General features: G+C 38.8%; 1 protein-coding gene and 1 long non-coding RNA gene across 3 annotated transcripts in view; both read left to right on the top strand.

Annotated features, from left to right (window-relative positions):
• Positions 1–22,676, top strand: part of ANKRD28 (ankyrin repeat domain 28) — a 216,346-nt gene that overhangs the window by 15,874 nt on the left and 177,796 nt on the right. The window lies entirely within an intron of this gene.
• Positions 1–22,676, top strand: part of LOC133252494 (uncharacterized) — a 59,172-nt gene that overhangs the window by 6,898 nt on the left and 29,598 nt on the right. Inside the window, exon 1 of the long non-coding RNA XR_009737953.1 lies at positions 1–22,676. This exon is cut by the window's left edge and continues 6,898 nt beyond it. This is a non-coding gene — a long non-coding RNA (uncharacterized LOC133252494).

Here is a 22,676-nt window from a genome sequence, read left to right as displayed (position 1 = left end):
GGCCGCTCCAGGAAGGGGGAGAGAAGGTCCTGGTGGCTCCTCAGGCCCAGAGACTCAGTTCTCTCCTTGTCTTTTAGTGCTTTTTATCCACACATTATTTAAAACTTTTCCATGGAAGTTTCTGTTTGCCTCAAGTTCTTCTTCCTAAGTCAGCCATTCCTAACGCGGAAACAAACTAGAATTGCTCAGCTGTCTGAAGTACAGGCTTTGGGGATCCCGTTAGATCTGAGTGAGGATCAGCTGGTGCGGTGCCCCTGCCTCTGTACTTTTAAACCTCTTAGGTGAAGACTGGCTTGCTTTTTACCAGTATTGTTTCTTTTCCTCTTGGATCCCAGCTAACTTATAATGACCAGCCCCTCTTGCACTTGAGGATGGCCATATGATTGAGAACTGGCTGTAGAAAACTAAGCTACTAAAAAATATCTAATTGAGTGTTTCTTCAACTCTGGCAAACACAAACCTTTGAACAGCCCTCTGTTTTCTTCAGTGCTGGCTGGGTGTTGGCTGCCAGAGCAGCTTTGGAAAGGAGGGGTCCAAGAGAGCTGGATATTTGTCATCTGGGTCATCTCCAGCTTTTTCACGCCTCCAGCTGATCATTAACGTGTCTTTTGGGGTTTCATACATGCTAAGTCCTAAGTCGCTTCAGTCACATCTGACTCTTTGCAACCCTGTGGACTGTAGCCCACCAGGCTTCTCTGTCCATGGGATTCTCCAGGCAAGAATACTGGAGTGGGCTGCCATTTCCTCCCCCAGGGGCTCTTTCCCCTCCCACGGATCGAACCCATGTCTCTTACGTCTCCTGCATCGGCAGGTGGGTTCTTTACCTATTAGAGGGAAGCTAATAGAACTATTTCCCAACTTAGAAACTAGTTAAGAGTTCTAGTTGAAATACTGTATAGGTTTACTATGGAAATGCTCTGGAAGATTGTGTATGTGGGTAATCCACTTATTGAACAGTGCCACCTGGTAAACCCTAAAGACATGAAATAAAAATTAACTATTATGTTAGGCCATCTGGATCAGATGGTAAAGAATCCATCTGCAATGTGGGAGACCTGGTTCAATCCTTGGGTTGGGAAGATCCCCTGGAGGAGGGCATGGCAACCCACTCCAGTACTCTTGCCTGGAGAATCCCCATGGATAGAGGCGCCTGGTGGGCTGCAGTCCATGGGGTTCCAGAGAGTTGGACGCAACTGAATGACTAAGCACATGTGTTATGCCACAGTTTGGGGATTTATTTATTAAAACACACACTGTAACTTTAATTGATATAACTCCTTAGATTATTATCCAAATTATAATTTACAAGCAGTTGCTCTTGGTTTGTATTATTTGTATTTTTAAATTCATGTGTTTGGTAGGCTGGGCTTGCCTGGTGGCTCAGTGGTAAAGAATCTGCCTGCCAGTGCAGGAGATGTGGGTTCTGTCCTTGAGTCAGGAAGATTCCCTGGAGAAGGAAATGGCAGCCCATTCCAGTATTCTTGCCTGGGAAATTCCATGGACAGAGGAGCCTGGCAGGCTGCAGTCCGTGGGGTCGCAAAAGAATCAGATATGACTTAGTGACTAAAATAACAAACAGCAACAATAATTTGATAGGTTAGTCTTCAGTTGTTGACTTCCAGACCATATATATATATATATATATGTGCTGTTTTCCTTGTAATTATTTTTGTGGAAATCATTATAATTAACATCCTGGTTATATTATTAGATAACAAACATTTGTATGCCTACAACCTGCTGGTCCTTGAAAATGAAGATATATCTATGTATAAAACAGGGGCTCTGCTTTCTAGTATGGGAAAATCAGGAATTAGATAAGAACAGTTATGCTACTTCTGCTTTGAGAGCATCAGAGAGGCAAATGGCTAATTGAACCCATTCTTGGAGTTAGGGGTCCTTAAAGTGTATTTTAATGAGATTTTATTAACCCATGTTCCTCTTGTAGTATGTTTTCTCTCATTCTTGGTGGACAAGAGCCATACATAGCCTGAGTAAAATATCCTTTTCAGTTCAGTCACTCAGTCGTGTCCGACTCTTTGCGACCCCATGAACCGCAGCATGCCAGGCCTCCCTGTCCGTCACCAACTCCCAGAGTCCACCCAAACCCATGTCCATTGAGTTGGTGATGCCATCCAACCATCTCATCCTCTGTTGTCCCCTTCTCCTCCTGTGCTCAATCTTCCCAGCATCAGGGTTTTTTCAAATGAGTCAGCTCTTCGCATCAGGTGGCCAAAGTATTTGGGTTTCAGCTTCAACATCAGTCCTTCCAATGAACACTCAGGACTGATCTCCTTTAGGATGGACTGGTTGGATCTCCTTGCAGTCCAAGGGACTCTCAAGAGTCTTCTCCAACACCACAGTTCAAAAGTATCAATTCTTTGGTGCTCGGCTTTCTTTATAGTCCAACTCTCACATCCAAACATGACCACTGGAAAAACCATAGCCTTGACTAGACGGACCCTTGTTGGCCAAGTAATGTCTCTGCTTTTCAATATGCTGTCTAGGTTGGTCATAACTTCCTTCCAAAGAGTAAGCATCTTTTAATTTCATGGCTGCAATCACCATCTGCAGTGATTTTGGAGCCCAGATAAATAAAGTCAGCCACTGTTTCCACTATTTGCCATGAAGTGATGGGACCAGATGCCATGATCTTCGTTTTCTGAATGTTGAGCTTTAAGCCAACTTTTTCACTCTCCTCTTTTACTTTCATTAAGAGGCTCTTTAGTTCTTCTTCACTTTCTGCCATAAGGGTGGTGTCATCTGCATATCTGAAGTTATTGATATTTCTCCTGGCAATCTTGATTCCAGCTTGTGCTTCCTCCAGCCCAGCATTTCTCATGATGTATTCTGCATAGAAGTTAAATAAGCAGGATGACAATATACAGCCTTGACGTACCCCTTTTCCTATTTGGAATCAGTCTATTTTTCCATGTCCAGTTCTAACTGTTGCTTCCTGACCTGCATACATGTTTCTCAAAGAGGCAGGTCAGGTGGTCTTTTATCTTTTTAATATCCTTTAATATTAGAGGAGCAAAAACTACAAGTATATTTTTGGCGATTTGGTGTTATATGGAGCTATTTCATTTGAATATGTTTTTCCTTGTCACCAAAAAGGGATCAAATATTTAATTTAGGAGAACTGCAAATCTTAGTGTTGATGCAGATTAAATCATGAAACTTTTCCTGCAGTTAACGAAAAGTTTTTTTTGTTGTTGTTCGTTTTTTAAGAAATAGCTTTTGATTGCATTTCCTCTTCTTTTCCATTTGAGGAAACTCTCGGATTAAAAAGGATGAAAGTCAGAAAGGACCTACTTAGCTATCTTTAGTATTATGTTTTTATTAGTGTAGGGTAAAATCAGATAATTCAAACAGCTTTTAAAGATTTTATATATGTGTTTGGTATGTATGTATGTAGATGGTAAACAAGAGCTTCTCTATTGGATAGTTCTCTGAGTGGGGGGCAGTTTCCCCTACTTTCGGAAGCTTGTGTGCTAGGCAGTGTGTAGTTCCAGAGTGTCAGACTGGGTCATGCCAGGAGTGAGAACTTTGAACAGCGAGGGAAGGGACAGTCACGTTCTGGAGAAATGGAGTTAGCTGGACTTCAGAGTTAGCAACAGCTGGCTTTTGAGGGACATAAGAGCAAACTGCTGCATGAAGGGTGGGCAGTGGAGTTGAAGCCAGCAGAACAAATTGGAATTGCAAGTGTAGAATTACTCGTGTAGAGCCAGTAAGTAGCCTAATCCAAGGTATGGGCAGGTAAGTTAAAAACCAGCATGTCTGTTGGTTAAATGATTCGAACAGAGATGCCTGGAATCCAGAGACCTCAGTCGAGACTGGGGGACTGCAGCCTGCAGACATTCTCAGCTGATACTGTAACGGGTCAGAGAGGGAACCTAATAGAAGTATTTCCCAACTCAGAAACTGGTTAAGAGTTCTAAATGAAACACTATTAGATGTACTATAGAAATGCTCTGGAAATTTGTGTATAGGGTTAAAGCACTTATTTAACAGTGAGTGACCTTGGTAATTTAAAGAAACTTATTTTAAATAGTCCCTTAATGAAACAAATTATCTTTCACTTTATCTTTTATCATAAAGCTGGATTTCTGTATATCATCCTCACTTAAATTTAGATGTACTGACTGGATCGCTTAACTGTTAGAGATGATCAGTAATATCTGGATTCTTTTGTATGTCCTGGTGCATTACTGGTTTAGAACCTCCTGTGTTTTGGCTTTTGAATTATTGCTTTTGAGATGCTGCTTAATTAACTTCGGTCTATTTTCTTTGCTTACTAGCAGTGTTCCACCGACTGAGAGTCCAGGTTCTATTTATAAAGTCAGAAGAACTCCCTACCCTTCACCTAGTTTCCTCAGCACCTAGAAGCCACACTTTTGAGCTTGGGATTCCTTTTCTCTGACCTTAATGTCTTTCATGATCGGTTATCCTGTTTCTTCACCCACACCTGTGCTTTGCTGTGTTAGAACCGACTTCACCTTGTTGGCTAGGTTCACTTTGGCCACAAACAGACCTCTTGAGAAACTTGACCTGCTGACTCGAGCAGTACTGGCTAGGGTAGTGTTTTCTGAATTACGGGACAGCTTTTCCTATGGCCTCTTTAGGGGTCTCCCAGCTCTTCCGTTGCACCCTTTTGTATTAGTCATACCTACTCAGCTTTCATCTCTGTTTTTCCACCTCAGTCTCCTTTTTTGAGTCCATTGGCACCTCTTGGGCCTCAGCTCTTAACTTATATCTCAGTCTCATCCCTTTCATCTTGGTCTGCTATCTCCTGCAATCTGTCTGTCAGGCTGTGCCCCCTTCTCAGCAGGCCTTGTCTCTCAGTGGGCACTGTATGTGCAGTTCCTCCCCTGGGTGCCATTATGTCAGTCTTAAGTTCTCACCTGCCACTTTTTCTATTCCTGTCTGTAGCCCCAATTTTACCCTCTCAGTTTATAGCATCATTCTTTTCTGTGGCTTTCTCAGGCAAGAGGAGTAAATGACTTAAATGTTAAGTAAATAATAATAGATGTCATTCATGGATATGGAAAACAAGTATGATAGTCTTAATTGAGGAGAAGGCAATGGCAACCCACTCCAGTACTCTTGCCTGGCAAATCCCATGGTTGGAGGAGCCTGGTAGGCTCCATGGGATTGCTAGGAGTTGGACACGATTGAAGCGACTTAGCTGCAGCAGCAGCAGTCTTAATTGAATGTCTGGAATGCTGGAACATATACTTTTAATTCTAGCTCATTAATTTATCTGCTCTGTGACTTTGGGCAAGTTATTTCACTTAAGTTTGTGTTTCCTCACCTAGAAATGGAAAGTAGTTGCGTCTTGCTCCCAGAATTGTTGAATTAAATGAGAGTGTGTAAAACCCCTGGCACATAGTTGGCACTTGATAAATGGCAACTGCTACTGTATTAAAAGACTTGGGTTTGGAACTTAGCTCTGCCACTTTCTGACTATATGATCTTGGGCCAACAAACTAAATCTGAGCTGGAGTTTGTTTTTAATATCTTTTTGAGATATGATTCAGAAAATCTACCTATTAAATAATTTATAATTCAGTGTGTTTTGTTTGTTTTTTAGTAAATTCACAGGGTTTTGCACCTATCAGCCACAGTCTAATTTTGGAACATTTTTATCACCTCGGAAAGAAACTTTGTGCCAACGAGCAGTTACTTCTGTTTCTCCTAACCTCCTCTCCTTTCTCTTAGCCTTTGCCTTGTGTGTGCGTGCTCAGTCATGTCTGAGTCTTTGTGACCCCCGTGGACTTATTAGCCCGCCAGGCTCCTCTGTCCATGGAATTTTTCAGGCAAGAATACTGTAGTGGATTGCTATTTCCTTCTCTAGGGGATCTTTCTGACCCAGGGATCAAACTCCCATCTCTTGCGTCTCCTACATTGACAGGTAGTACTTTAGCCCTGAGCCATGTGGGAAGCCCTCTCAGCCTCAGGCAACCACTATAATTTGCAAGTATGTGGCTTCCTTGGTGACTCAGTGGTAAAGAATCTGCCTGCCAATACAGGAGATGTGGGTTCAAGCCCTGGACTGGATCAGGAAGATCCCCTGGAGAAGGAAATGGCAACCCATTCCAGTATCCTTGCCTGGGAAATCCCATGGACAGAGGAGCCTGGCAGGCTACAGTCTATGGGGGTCGCAAAAGAGTTGGACATGACCTGGTGACTAAACAAAAACAAGGTATATCTTGGAGATATTGCAGGTTTGACTCCAGACCACTGCAGGAAAGCTAGTACTTCAATAAAACAAGTCGCACAATTGGTTGGTTTCCCAGTGCGTGTATAAGTTATGTTTATACTGTGCTATAGAGTATTAAGTGTGCAACACCATTATGCCTGAAAAAACAATATACATATCTTAATTTAAAAATACTTTATTGCTAAAAAATGTGAACCATCATTTTACAGTGCAGGGTTGCTGCAAACCTTCAATTTGTGTGGATGTGTGTTTTAATTTCTCTTGGGAATATTCATATAAGTCAGGTTGCTGAATTGCATGATTGTTGTTTGGTTGCTAAGTGGTGTCTGCCTTTTTACAAGCCCATGGACTGCAGTACACCAGTCTCCCCTGTCCTTGACTATCTCCCTGAGTTTGCTCAGATTCATGTCTGCTGAGTCGGTGATGCCATCCAACCGTCTCATCCTCTGCCTCCCTCTTCTCCTTTTGCCTTCAATCTTTCCCAGCATCAGGATCTTTTCCAATGAGTCGACTCCAAAATATTGGAGCTTCAGCTTTATTATCAGTCCTTCCAATCAATTCAGGGTTGATTTCCTTTAGGATTGGCTGGTTTTATTTCCTTGCTATCCAAGGGACTCTCAAGAGTCTACTCCAGCATCACAATTTGAAAGCGTCAATTCTTCAGCGCTCAGCCTTCTTTATAGTCCAGTTCTCACATCCATACATGACTACTGGAAAATCCATAGCTAAGACTATCAGAGCTTTGTCGGCAAAGTGACATCTCTGCTTTTATGATAATGTTATGTTTAATGTTTTAAGAACAGCCAGACACATATAATCCTTTTTGTGTGTTGCTGGGTTTAGCTTGCTTATGTTTTGTTTCTCTCTCTCTTGTGATATCTTTTTCTTTGGTATAAGGGTGATGCTGGCCTCATAGAATGAACTGTGAAGTGTTCTCTGCTCTCTTCTAGAAGAGTTTGTGAAGGATTAAACGTTTGGTAGAATTCACCAGTGAAGTTGTATGGGCCAGACCTTCTCTTTGTGGAAGTCTTTTAAGTTACTAATTCTGTTTCTTCATTTAGGTCTGATTAGACTTTCTGTTTCCTCTTGAGTCAGTTCTGTTGGTTTGTGTCTTTCAGGGAATTTTTTTCATTTTATCTGTAATGTCTAATTTGTTGGCTTAACATTGTAAAAACATTCCCTCATAATCCTTTTAATTTCTCTTAAGTCAGTGATATACACCTTTCATTCCTGGTGTGGTAATTCGTCTTTATTGTTTTTTTCTTGGTCAGTTTAGCTAAAGATTTGTTAAATTATTTTTCTTTTCAGAGAACGAACTTTTGATTTTATTAATTTTTTTTTTCTATTTTTTTCTCTTTTCCATGATACTGATTTTCCCTCTTATATTTGTAATTTCTTTTCTTCTGCTTGCTCTGGGTTTAGTTGGTTTCCGTCTTAAGCAATCGGGAAAAAGCATACTTTTTTCCTTTTCTCATATTGGTGTGTACAGCTGTAAAGTTCCCTTTAAATTCTTCTGTGTTTACTATCCTATATGTTTTGATTTTGTTTCCAGTTCAAAATGCATTCTGACTAAATTCCCTCATGATTTTGTGTTTGACCCAAATGTTGTTTAGAAGTGTCTTGTTTAGTATCCAAACATTTGTGGATTTCTCCAATTTTTGTTTGTTTTCTAATTTAATTGCATTGTGATTGGGGAATATTATTTGTATTCTTTGTCTTATTTCAGTTCTTTTAAATTTGAAACTTGTTTTATTGTCTGATCTTCCCTGGTGGCTTAGATAGTAAAGAATCTGCCTGCAATGCAGGAGACCTGGGTTCCATCCCTGGGACTGAAAGATCCCCTGGGGAAGAAAATGGCAACTCACTCTAGTATTCTTGCCTGGGAAGTTCCCATGGACAGAGAAGCCTGGCGGGCTACGGTCCATGGGGTTGCAGAGTCAGACACAACTGAGTAACTAACACTTTTACTTTATTGTCTGTCGTACAGTCTGTCCTGGAGATTATTCCACGAATGCTTCAGAAGAATGTGAATTCTGTTGCTGGGTGGAGTCTTGAATATGTGTCACCTAGATCACATTAGTTAGCAGTATTGTTCGGGTTATTCTTACTGATTTCCTGTTTACTTGTTCTATATGTAAGAGGGTAGGGTATTGAAGCTGTTGCTGTTACTAATTGCCTGTTTTCCCCTTCATTTCTCTCATTTTCTTGCCTCCCCTATTTTGGGCCTGCTTCTTAGGTGCATATGCTTATATTCATTAATATCTTCTATTGAATTGGTACTTTTAATATTATAAAATGTCTTTTTATCTCAACTTTTTTTTATGTAGTTATATTTTGTCAGATATTAATAGAGCTGCTTCAGTTCTCTGATAGTTATTGTTTGCATGTTACATCTTTTCCCATCCTTCCAACATGTTTGTAAGTTTCTCTTGTAGATGGCATATAGGTGGGTATTGCTTTTTAAAATCTAGTCTAGCCATCTGCCTTTTTAATGGAGTGTTTTATAATTCTTTCCTATTTAATGCTATTTTTGAAATGGTTGAGTTTCATCTCCCATTTACTTTTCATTTTCTATATATGTCATGTCATTTTTTTCCCTCTGTTTTTCTTTTATTACCTTTTGTATTTTCTTTTTACCATTTAAAATGTTTGATTTTTAAGAACTATATTTTTCTTAGTGTTTAGGGATTACAGTGTGCATCTGAGTTTATCACAGCCTACTTCAGATTTAATACTAATAATACTCCATTATAGCTCCATTTCCTCCTGTGTTCTTTGTGCTGTCATTATCATAGTATGTAGGGGCCAATTCCTGGATTATCTCGTGTTCTAAACTGTGGGATTTGAAACTGGGGAGCAGCCATTGGAAGATTTTATAGAGTTCTTGCATCACATTAGAGTTTTGAGGAAAGAACAAGCTTGTTCTGAATGCTTGTTTTAGAGATGGCAGGGACAAACCTCAGGCTCTTAAGAGGAAGATGAATCTGCCTTTTTCTCTGCAGTTCCTTCTTTGTTTCTTTGAGCAATTAAAAGCTATTAAATGTAGCTCCTTCCTTGCAGGCATGGAATACTTAGAAATTCGTGAGTTACACACTTGTGGAATAGGATCCTTGGGAGCTGTCTGTGAAGTTTGTGAAACATCCATTTGAGAATCACTCTTAAAAGATGAACAGGTTGCTGCTGTTTGTGTGTATGGAATGGAGTGTGTATTGAAACATTAGATAAACATTTTCTGGCATCTGACCTTTTTTTCTGATTCCTAAATGCTGAGTGTATTTAAGTGGTACCTTTAAGTAGTTTTGATATGACAGAGAAGTGTTTAATCTTTTTCTTATTTGATACTCACAAATTTTAGTTATTTATTTTTGATGTGTAGTTGATTTACAATGTGTTACTTTCTGGTATATAGCAAAGTGATACATATTTGTGCATGTATGTATACACACACACATATATATTCTTTTTCATATTTTTTCCATTATAGTTTATTATAGGATACTGAGTGCAGTTGCCTGTGCTATGCAGTAGGACCTTATTGTTTATTTTATGTACAATAATGTGTATATGTTAATCCCAAACTCCTAATATATCCTTCCGCCATCTTCTTTCTCCTTTGGTAGCGATAGATTTGTTTTCTTTTTAGAAAAATTTATTTTATTGAAGTAGACTTGATTTACAATGTTATGTTAATTTCTGCTTTATAGCAAATTGATTAAGTTATGCCTAAATATACTTTCTTTTTCATATTCTTTTCCATTGTGTTTTATTACAGGATATTGTTCCCTGTTGTTTATCCATTATATGTGTGTGTGTGTGTGTGTATATATATATATATAAAATAGCTGGCATCCATAAGTTTGTTTTCTGTGTCTCTGAATCTGTTTCTGTTTCAGTGTTGGTGCTTAGTCACTAAGTTGTGTCTGACTCTTTGTGACCCCATGGACTGTATCCCCCCAGACTCCTCTGTCCATGGGATTTCCCAGGCAAGAGTACTGGAGTGGGTTGCCATTTCTTTCTCCAGGGCATCTTCCCAACTCAGGCATTGAACCCGTATTTCCTGCTTGGCAAGCAGATTCTTTACCACCAAGCCTCTTGGGAAGCCCTTCTGTTTCATACGTTAAGTTCATTTGTGTCATATTTTAGATTCTACATGTACACGTAAGTAATATCATATGGTGCTTGTTTTTCTGACTTACTTTGCTGAGTATGGTAATATCTGGATCCATCCAGGTTGCTATAGATGGCACTATTTCATTCATTTTTGTGGCTGAGCACATTTCACATCTTGATCTGTCTGTCTGCTGATTAGCATTTGCGCTGCCTCTGTGTCGCGGCTGTTGTCAGTAGTGCTGCTGTGAGCCTAGGGGTGCATGTGTCTCTTGAATTGTAGTTTTCTCCAGACACACGCCCAGGAGAGGGATTGCTGGGTCATACGGCAGCACCAGTTGTACGAGTTTTTTAAGGACCTCCCATAGTGCTCTCCATAGAGGCTGTACAAATTTACGTTTCCATCAACAGTGTAGGAGGGCTCCCTTTTCTCCACACTCCTGTTTTTTAACCATAGAAAGGATATGCAAGAGTTTTTTTTATTGTTTTTTTGTTTTGGCAGGTGGGGAGGGGTGTGTGTGATTTGTTTTGTTTTGCTTCTTAGGAAAAATTGAAGAGCAGAAAACTTACTTATTTCAGGTTTTTGGTACCAGTTTTTCACAGAAGTATAAAATGAAAGAGAAAAAAGTCCTCTTCCTCAGTCTTGCCAGATTTGTTGTGAACAATCCTTGACTGTCAGCTTGTCAGCGGATGTTTTTTCCTTTGAATAACTTCTGCAGGAGACAGCCTTGTTCCTGGACTATTCTCTCTTATAGCCTACAGTTGCCTTCAGAAGTGCAGGAACGCCCCCAACCCCCAATTTATAAAATCGTTAAACTTTACCATTTTCAAGGGTTTAATGTAGTGTTTTCATTGAACTCATGGAAGTTAGAATTGAAACTGTGAGAGAATGTAACTGTTAGTCTTGAGCTTATAATTTCCCAGAGAGTAAAGGCCACAGTTTTTCTCAGTACCAAACTCTTAACAAATTCATTCAGTACTTTGATACTATCTACTGAATATTATTGGTGAGAATGCAGAAAATGGTCCTATTAAACTTTTATGTCTCTATAGTTCTATCTGAAATAATACTCTTTATCTGACTATATTTATGGTCTATCTCTTTCTACTGCAATGTGAATTCTAAGAGGGCCAGCATCTTGTCTGTTACTACTGCTGTATCCCCATCACCTGCAATAATATTTTGCATAGAATGGACATTCAGATATTTGCTAGATGAGTAAAGGTGTATCTGAGACAGGACCCTAGTGTGTGTGTGTGTGTGTGTGTGTATATATATATATATTTTTTTTTTTGGAAAAGGTTATTTTGATATGCACTCCCAAGGTTGAGAAACACTGACCTGTCTTTTCCTTATACAATAATGTGCTTATGGTACAGAAGATGCACACGCACATGTGTGTGGAATCAGAATGGACAGTTGCTTTCCACCATCAAATAATTAAATTTAGGAGTGGTGAGAAGAAAGAGCTACAATAGAATTTATTGCCCCCATCCTCTTTTTTAAACAACAATAACAACAAAAGGTGAGGTCAGGCTTCCTAGATGACTTTTCTCCAAAATAGTGATTCTCAGTGGTGGGGGATAGGAATTCTCCAATGACATTTTTGTTTGTTTGTTGCCACTTTATTTTTTAACTGAAAGATAATTGCTTTACAGAGTTCTGTGGTTTTCTGTGAAACATCAACAAGAATCAGCCACAGGTACACCTGTATCCCCTCCCTTTTGAACCTCCCTCCCATCCCACCCTTCTAGATGGTCACAGAGCCCCTATTTGAGTTCCCTGAGTCATAGAGCAAATTCCAGTTGGCTGTCTATTTACATACGGTAATGGAAGCTTCCCTGTTACTCTCTCCAGACATCTCACCCTCTCCTCCCCTCCCACTGTGTCCATAGGTTTGTTCTCTATGTCTGCTTCTCCACTGCTGCCCAGAAAATAAATCCATCAGTGCCATCTTTCTAGAGTCCATATATGTATGTGTCAGTAAAGGATATTTATCTTTCTCTTTCTGACTTACTTCATTCTGTATAATAGGTTCTAGGTTCATCCACCTCATTAGAACTGACTCAAACACATTCCTTTTTATGGCTGAGTAATATTCCATTATATATATGTGCCACAGCTTCTTTATCCATTCACCTGTCGATGCATATCTAGGTTGCTTCCATGTTCTAGCTATTGTAAATAGTGCTGCAATAAACATTGAGGTATGTGTGTCTTTTTCAATTCTGGTTTCCTCAGGGTATATGCTTAAGTAGTGGGATTACTGAGTCATATGGTGGTTTTATTCCTAGTGTTTTAAGGAATCTCCATACCATCTTCCATAGTGGCTGTATCAATTTACATTCCCACCAGCAGTGCAAGAGGGTTCCCTTTTCTACATACCTCCAGCATTTATTGTTCGTTTGATGATGGCCGTTCTGACTGGTGTGAGGTGGTATCTCGACATTTTTGATTGTCATAACTGAGGAAGGGGAAGGATGCTACTGGCATCTGTTGGATAGAGTCCAGGAGTGAAGCTGAAACATTCTACAATGAACAGGACATCCTACCCTCAGCAAAGAATCAACCTGCTCTACAGTGTCATTATTGCAGAGGTTGAGAAAGCCTGCTTTAAACAAGTCACTTGGAGAAAGCAGTAGTAGTTACTATGAGTTTGGCAATTATGAATCCATGGACCCTGTCTGTGTGTGTGTGTGGCCCTGGACAAAACTGAATGTCTCGTGTAGAGAAACTTGCATGTATGTACAGGCAAACCTTGTTTTATTATCCTTGTCTTTGCTTCACATTTATTCTGTTTTTTACAACTTGAAGATTTGTGGCAAACCTGTGTCAGATAAGTCTATTGGTGCCATTTTTCCAACATCATTTGTTCATTTGGTGTCTCTGAGTCATGTTTTGGTAATTCTTGAAATATTTCAAGCTTTTTCATTATTTGTGATGGTGATCTGTCATCGGTGGTTTTTGATGTCTATTATTGTCGTTGTTTTTGGGCACTGTGAACTATGCTCCATATCAAGTGGCAGACTTAATCCTAATCCATAAACGTGTGTTCCGACAGCTCTCTCTCTCTCCTTGGGCCCCCTTATTCCCTGAGGCACAGCACTGTGGAAATTAGGCCAGTTCATAAATAGCCCTACTCATGGTCTCTAAGTACCTGTTGAAATGAAGAGTTGCACATTAAGTCAGAAGTTAGAAATGAAGCCTAGTGAAGGCATGTTAACAGCCCAGACAGGCCAAAAACTAAACCCTTTGAACCAAACAATTAGCCAAGTTATGAACGAATGCAAAGGAGAAGTTCTTGAAGGAAATTAAAAGTACTGCTCCAGTGAACACATGAAAGATAAAGAAGGTGAAACAGCCTTATTGCTGATACGGAGAAAAAAGTTGTTTTAATTGTGGTGTAGCTGATAATATTTTGTAAGTTTGAGGTGTACAGGCTCTGGGGCACATGGGCTTCAGTAGTGATTCATAGTTTTTCAGGGTTGTACTCCAAGCACAGCTCATAGTTGTTATAAAGTATCGGTTATAGTCTCTGTGTTGTCCAATATATCCTTGTAGCCTATTTATTTTATTTTTAGTTGTTTGTTCGTCTTGATACAGAGAATGTTTTAGTTATCTGGATAGATCCAACCAGCCACCACATTCCCGTAAACCAAAGCCTAATCAAGAGCAAGACCCTAATTTTCTTCAGTTCAGTTAAGGCTGAGAGAGGTGAGGAAGCTGCAGAAGAAAAGTTTGAAGCTCGCAGAGTTCATGAGGTTTAAGGCAAGAAGCCGTCTCTAAAACCTAAAACTGCAAGCCGTGAGTGCTCATATAGAAGCTGCAACAAATTATCCAGAAGATTTAGCTAAGATAATGAAAGTGGGAACACTAAACAGTAGATTTTTGGTGTAGATGAGCAGCATTCTATTGGAAGAAGATGCCATCTAGGACTTTGGTAACTGGAAATGAAAAGTCAGTGCCTGGCTTCAGAGCTTCAAAGGACAGGCTGACTGTTTCTCGAGGCCAGTGCAGCTGGTAACTAAGTTGAAACCAGTGCTCTGATCCTGAAAATCCTGGGACCTTAAGAATTACACTACATCTATGCTTCCTGTCCTCCATAAATGGAGCAGCAAAGGCTGGATTTTAAAACATGGCTTACTGAATATTTTAAGCCTGCTGTTGAGACCTTCTACTCAGAAGAAAAGACTCCTTTCAAGATGACTGCTCAGTAGCAGTGCACCTGGTCGTCCAAGAGCTGAGGGCAGTGTACACACAGATTCACGTATGGTCGTTTCCATACTTGTTAACACAACATCCATTCTATAGTTCAAGGAGTAATTTTAACTTCAAGTTGCGTATTTATTTATTTTTTTGCTGTGCTGGGTCTTCATTGCTCTGCGGGCTTTTCTCTGGTTGCAGTGAGCGGGCATGGCTGGCTGTCTGTGGCGCGGGCTCCTTGTTGCGGTGGCCGCCTTTGTGGGGCTCGGGCTCTCGGCACATGGGCGTCAGCAGTTGTGGCTCCCCGGCTCTAGTGCACAGGGTCAGCAGTCGTGGGGCACAGGCTTAGTTGCTCCATGGCGTGTAGGATCTTCCCAGATCAGGGATCGAACCTGTATCTCCTGCATTGGCAGGTGGATTCTTTATCACCGAGCTGCCAGGGAAACCCTCAAGTTTTATTTTTTAAGAAATACATTTTGTTAAGCTATAGCTGGCATAGATAAGGATTCCTCTGATGCCTCTGGGCAAAGTAAATTGAAAATCTTCTGGAAAGGATTCACTATTCTAGATGACATTAAGAACATTCATGATTCATGGAAAGAGGTCAAAATATTAACATAAATAGGAGTTTGGAAGAAGTTAATTCCAGCCCTCATGGAGACTTTGAGGGGGTTCAAGACTTCAGTGGAGGAAGCAACTGCAGATATGGTGGAAACAGCAAGAGAACTAGAATTAGAAGTGGAGTCTGAAGATGTGACAGAATTGCTGCGATCTCATGGTAAAACTTTAACAGATAAGAAGCTACTTTTTATAGGTGACCAGAGAAAGTGTGTTTTTGAGATGAAATCTACTGGTGAAGAAGCCATGAAGCTTAAAATTTTGAAATTACATAAACAGTTTTTCATTTTGAATAATTAGATATCATTATTAATAACCCCCCCCAATAAATAAAACTCTTTAGAGTCTTCAGTAATTTAAGGTGTGAAGGGGTCTTGAGACCAAAATTTTTTTGAACAGATGATATCCTGATATTGGTCCCTCAGATACTGTTAAACCTATATTTCTGTCTCTAGTTGGGTTAGGCTTACATAAACAAGAAAATTTAAATTCCTTGGGCTTTGATGTAAAGTTTTGGCTTTTTATCTTGATTTGAGTATGTTTTTAATGTATAAAACATATAGCAAAATTTTTGAAGATTAAATTTTTACTTTCATAGAACTACAAAAGCATTATTTGTAGATTAGGTAAGTGGAGAATTATATCTAGAAGAATGACAAAAAGAATCACAGGAAATGGTAAATTATTTTGTAAAATTTACAACGGACAAATGATTGTGGAAAAAATGTTATGAGAATCTTAGAGAAAAATTATGAATAGGTTTAGCAAACACCTTCATTGTAAGAGACTGCATACCCATAAAAAAAGAAGTATAGTAGAACATTTAAATTATTGATTAGAGCTTTATCTAATCATAAAAAAATGATAGGCTTCCTAGTTGCTTAAACACTGAAAATAAACTCTGTAGGTTTGAATGAATTGTTACTGCATTACTATGTTTAAGACAGCATTTAGGAGAACCATAGTGAAAGTGATTTAGAGGTAAAGAGACTTTCCGCAGATATTTTCTTATCTGTATAAAATTCATTAGCATTACCCTGATTTAGAGTTCTGGTCTTGATCAAGCCTTTGTAAAAGTTACTTGGTGTGTGACCTAAACACAGTATCTGTGGGTCAATAAATAAGTGTTGTGTGCTGTGCAAAGCTGTGAAGAGCCAGAAGAAATCAGGGAGGAAAACCTGTCAAGAGTTGAGTTAAAAACTTAAAGGCATTGATCTTTCCCCCTAGATGTTATATCTTGGGTAGGTGGATTTTGTAAATGTAGTTTTTATGTGTACCATTTTAATCCCTAGGACGCTTGTAACCTTTTGAAGTAACCCACAGTCATTTCATAGTGGGGGTTAGGAACTAGATTATTAAAAAAGACCACAATTTGTTTTTTCTCAAGTTCAAATACAAATAATATTTAGTATTGATACTTGTATCGTTGGATGTTTTTCACTAGTTTAATGTGAGGAACTTCTGTCTTTAAAAACTTGCCTTTAAAAGATTTTTTTTCCTGATCACCAACTTTTTTTTGAAATACTTAAGTAGATACAGTTATCTTTTAAAATTTCATGTTCATTTTTTTCTCGTTATATTCTGTTTTCCTTTTTTTTTTTTTCATTGTACAACGTGACTTGTGGGATCTTAGTTCCCTGATCAGGGATCAAACCTATGTACTCCACAGTGGAAATGCAGAGTTCTAACCACTGGACTGCCAAGAAAGTCCCTATTTTCCTTTTTATTTAGATCAAATGATTTGAACATATCCCTCTGCTATCTGAACAATCACAGGAGATATTTAGGGGTATTGGTCATCAATGTTTCTTGTGGGTGTGATAGGATTCATCAGAATATTATTTTACCTCTGATGTTAAAAAAATTCTCATTCTAAAATTAAACAAAAATACAAATTACTCTATTCATTTATATAAAAGCAAAAAATTATTTTTCTATATGTTTTTCATGGTTGTGAAATGAACATACATAACATTTATCACTTTAATCATCTTAAGATGTGCAATTAAGTGACTTTAAACTCTGTATCCATTAAACATTAACTTCCTGTACCCTTCACCCTCCAACCTCTGACGAACACCATTCTGCTTTGTTTAAGTGTATCATACAATATTTACCCTTTTGTGATTGACTTATTTCACTTAGCATAGTGTCTTCAAGGCTCATCCATGTTGAAGCATATATCAAAATATCTTTTTTAAAGTTGACTAACATTCCATTGTATGTATCTGCCACATTAAAAAAAATTTGTTAATCCATCATGGACAGTTGGATTGCTTTCTAAGTGTCCTTTAGGCTCTTGTGAGTAATGATGCTACGAACGTCGGTGTGTACATACCTGTTTGAGTCACTACATTCAATTCTTCTGGATGTATCACCAGAAGTGAAATTGTTGGATCATGTGGTAATTCTGTGTTTAATTTTTTGAGGAATTGGCATATTGTAATTGTGTTGTACCACTGGCTGTACTATTTTACATTCTCACCAGCAGTGCTTAAGAGTTTTAATTTCTGTGCACTGCACCTACATTTGTTATCTTCTGTTTTCTTTATAATAGCCATTGTGATGTTTGTTAAGTGGTGTTTTGTGGTTTTGATTTGTATTTTCCCAGTGATTAATGATATTGAGCATCTTTTCATGTGTGTATTGCCATTTGTGTATCTTTGGAGAAATAGTCATCTTTTAATTGGGTTGTTTTCATTTGTTACTGTTTTGTACTCCTTTATATATTCTGGATATTAATCCTTCCTCAGATACATGATTTGGAAGTACTTTCTCCCATTCTGTAGGTTGCCTTTTCATTGCATCCTTTCGGTGGCTCAGATAGTAAAGCCTCTGCCTGCAATGCGGGAGACCTAGGTTCGATCCCTGGGTTGGGAAGGTATCCTGGAAAAGGAAATGGCAACCCACTGCAGTACTCTTGTCTGAAAAATTCCATGGACAGAGGAGCCTGGTGGGCTATACGGTCCATGGGGTCATAAAGAGTCGGACATGGCTGAGTGACTTTACACTCGAGTGAAAGCACTTTCATACACAAAGCTTTTAATTTGATAAAGTTCACTTTGTCTTTTTTTTTTGTTGTCGTTGCTGGTGATTTGGGCATATTCAAGAAATCCTTGCCCAATTCAGTGCCATGAAGCTTTCCCTATTTAGTTCTGAGAGTTTTATAAATTTCAGCTCTTGCATTTAGGTCTTTAATCCATTTTGAGCTGATTTTTGTATATGGTATATGATAAGGGTCCAACGTCATTTTTTGTACAGGGATATCCAGTTTTTCCAACACCATTTGTTGAAAAGACTGTCCTTTCTCCCATTGAATGATCTTGGCACCCTTGTTGAAGTCTGTGAACCATATGTATGCAAGGCTTTATTTCTGGGCTTTGTTCTTTTGCACTGGTCTACATGTCTGTCTTTATGCCAGTTCCACACAGTTTTGGTTTCTGTAGCTTTGTAGTTTGAAATTAAGAAATGTGAAATCTCCCAGGTTTTTTTTCCCCAAAGATTGTTTTGGTTATTCAGAATTCCTGAAGATTCCATATGAATTTTAGGGTGAAATTTTAATCTGTAAAAAACTATTGGAATTTTGATAGGGGTTATATTGAATCTATAGATTACCCTATGTAGTATGAATGTTTTAATATTATTAAGTCTTCCACATCTTTCCATTTGTCTTTTTTAATTTCTTTCAGCAGTGTTTTATAGTTTTCAGTGTAAAAGTCTTTTGCCTCCTTGGTTGAGTTTATTCCCAGGTATTTCATTCTTTATGCTACTGTAAATGGAATTGTCTTCTTAATTTTCTTTTCTGTTTCTTGTTAGTATATTAAAAAAAAAAAACACCTAATTTTTGTGTGTTGATTTTGTATCCTGCAACTTTGAATTCATTCATTAGTTCTAATATTCTTTTTTGTTTGTGGACTTTTTAGGGTTTTCTACATAGAAGATTATGTTGTCTGTGGACAAGGATATTTTTACTTCTTCTTTTCCAGTTTGGATGTCTTTTCTTTTTCTTGTCTATTAGTCTTGTCTATTTTAATTTCTTGTCTATTTTTCTTGTCTATTTTAATATTAATAGATGGAGAAATGGTATTAGATGATTTAGAAATTTGTTTTTCTGAAGCTTCACTGTGGAAAGCTTATCTTAAAAGTTTTTCATGGTATTGGGGAATTTAAGTGATAAAGACAGTCTGCATTGCACAGAAAATTTAACTCGCAGTTTCTAGATTTATAATAGGTGGGTTTTTGGTGTGGTTTATTTATTTTTTTTTTTTTTGCCCTTTCTGAGAAAGTCTAATCACAGATACAGTTTTCTTTTAGCTCTTAACATTGTGCATGCTTTTTGTTTTTTCTGCTTGCTTTTGAAGAAAATTGTTAACATTCAATTATGCTTTTGAGTTTTGGGGGTTTTGCTGCAGATATTTGTATAAGAGATGCCTGTAACTGACATTATAGATATATAAACTGTAAAAGTTGTAAAGACGGTGAAAGTGTTAGTCACTTAGTTGTGTCTGACTTGTTGTGACCCCATGGACTGTAGCCCACCAGGCTCCTCTGTCCATGGAATTCTCTAGGCAAGAATAATGGAGTGGGTTGCCATGCCCTTTTCCAGGAAATCTTCCCGACCCAGGGATCAAACCTGAGTCTCCACATTGCAGGCGGATTCTTTACCGTCTGAGCCACCAGCAAAGTTTTTACAGGGAAGTAAAAACAGGTAGTACTCTGGAAATAGACTTTGATCATATAAGTCAGATCTAATGATGAGAGAACTGAGGCCTTGTGCAAGATTATATAGTTATTATCAGAGCCAAGACTAAATGATAGTCTTGGCTGATGATAATTATTATCAGCCAAAAATCTTTGCTGATTTTTCTCTCATTCTTTTCTGTCTAACTGCACTGTCAATTACTGCAACAGCCTATTAACCTGATTAAAATCCCATGGACATAGCATGGCAGGCTGCAGTCCATGGGGTTGCAGAGTCAGACATGACAGAGCATGGATTCACACGTCTCACCTGGACTTTAGACCTACTCTTCAGTCTATTCTTGCTACTGGGTCCAAAGCATAGTACTTCTAAAATATAATTATGATTAGTCATATCAGTGTGTCAATTTTTTCAATTATTAACCATTCAGTTCAATTCAGTCCCTCAATCGTGTCTGACTCTTTGTGACCCCATGGACTGCAGCATGCCAGGCCTCCGTATCCATCACCAACTCCCAGAGTTTACCCAAACGCATGTCCATTGAGTCAGTGATGCCATCTAATCATCTCATCCTCTGTCGTCCCCTTCTCCTCCTGCCTTCAATCTTTCCCAGCATCAGGGTCTTTTCAGATGAGTCAGTTCTTTGCATCAGGTGGCCAAAGTATTGGAGTTTCAGCTCCAGCATCAGTCCTTCCAATGAATATTCAGGACTGATTTCCTTTAGGATGGACTGGTTGGATCTCCTTGCTGTTCAAGGGACTCTCAAGAGTTTTCTCTGACACCACAGTTCAAAAGCATCAATTCTTCAGCTTCCAACACTCACATCCATACATGACTACTGGAAAAACCATAGCCGTCTTGACTAGATGGACCTTTGTTGGCAAAGTAATGTCTCTGCTTTTTAATATGCTGTCTAGATTGGTCATAACTTTCTTCCAAGGAGCAAGCGTCTTTTAATTTCATGACTGCAGTCAAAATCTGCAGTGATTTTGGAGCCCCCATAAATAAAGTCTCTCACTGTTTCCATTGTTTCCTCATGTATTTGCCATAAAGTGATGGGACTGGATGCCACGATCTTAGTTTTCTGAATGTTGAGTTTTCAGTCAGCTTTTTCAATCTTTTCTTTCACTTTCATCAAGAGGCTCTTCAATTCCTCTGCTTTTTGCCATAAGGGTGCTATCATCTGCATATCTGAGGTTATTGATATTTCTCCCAGCAATCTTAATTCCAGCTTGTGTTTCATCCAGCCCGGATTTCTCATGATATACTCTGCATATAAGTTAAATAAGCAGGGTGACAGTATATAGCCTTGACAGACTCCTTTCCTGATTTGGACCCAGTCTGTTTTTTCATGTCTGGTTCTGTTTCTTGACCTGCGTACAGATTTCTCAGGAGGCAGGTCAGGTGGTCTGGCATTCCCATCTCTTGAAGAATTTTCCAGTTTGTTGTAATCCATACAGTTAAAGGCTTTGACGTAGTCAATAAAGCAGAAGTGGATGTTTTTCTAGAACTCTTTTGCTTTTCCGATGATCCAAGGGATGTTGGCAATTTAATATCTGGTTCCTCTGCCTTTTCTAAATCCAACTTGAACATCTGGAAGTTCTTGGTTCACATACTGTTGAAACCTAGCTTGAAGAATTTTGAGCATTACTTTGCTAGCATGCAATTGTGCGGTAGTCTGAGCATTCTTTGGTATTGCCTTTCTTTGGGATTGGAATGAAAACTGACCTTTTTCAGTCCTGTGGCCACTGCTGAGTTTTCCAATATGCTGGCATATTTGGTACAGCACTTTCACAGCATCATCTTTTAGGATTTGAAATAGCTCAACTGGAATTCCATCACCTCCACTAGCTTTGTTCATAGTGATGCTTTCTAAGGCCTACTTGTCTTTACATTCCAGGATGTCTGGCTGTAGGTGAGTGATCACACCATCGTGATTATCTGGGTCATGAAGATCTGTTTTGTGCAGTTCTTCTATGTATTCTTGCCACCTGTTCTTAATATCTTCTGCTTCTGTTAGGTCCCTACCATTTCTGTCCTTTATCGAGCCCATCTTTGCATGAAATGTTCCCTTGGTATCTCTAATTTTCTTGAAGAGATCTCTAGACTTTCCCATCCTATTGTTTTCCTCAATTTCTTTGCATTGATCCCTGAGGAAGGCTTTCTTATCTCTCCTTGCTATTCTTTGGAACTCTGTATTCAGATGGATATTTCTTTCCTTTTCTCCTTTGCCTTTCGCTTCAGGGTAACATTAGCATTAAATATAGCTAAGCCCCTTGTGTTGTCTGATTTAATTCTTCAAACAGTTCTTTGCTATTAATTATCTCTGTCTTACAGGTGAGGAAATTGAGACCAGGACTGTCTGCTTTCAAAGTTCATGTTCCTAGGCACTATATTACACTACCCAAGTGAGGCATTCAAGACTCCTTGTGGTGGTGCTCTTACCCACTTCTGTTGTATTCAAGTTGACATTTTTAACTATAAATTCCTTGAAGACAGATATGGCTGAGACCAAGCTGTTGCCTAATACGTGGAATACGGAATGAAGCAGGGCAAAGACTAATAGAGTTTTGCCAAGAAAACGCACTGGTCATAGCAAACACCCTCTTCCAACAACACAAGAGAAGACTCTACACATGGACATCACCAGATGGTCAACAACGAAATCAGATTGATTATATTCTTTGCAGCCAAAGATGGAGAAGCTCTATACAGTCAACAAAAACAAGACCAGGAGCTGACTGTGGCTCAGATCATGAACTCCTTATTGCCAAATTCAGACTGAAATTCAAGAAAATAGGGAAAACCACTAGACCATTCAG

Source organism: Bos javanicus, chromosome 1, assembly GCF_032452875.1.
Source record: "Bos javanicus breed banteng chromosome 1, ARS-OSU_banteng_1.0, whole genome shotgun sequence".
NCBI classification, from domain to species: domain Eukaryota; kingdom Metazoa; phylum Chordata; class Mammalia; order Artiodactyla; family Bovidae; genus Bos; species Bos javanicus.
Note: the sequence above shows the minus strand (reverse complement) of the source record. Positions and strands in the feature narration are given on the sequence as shown.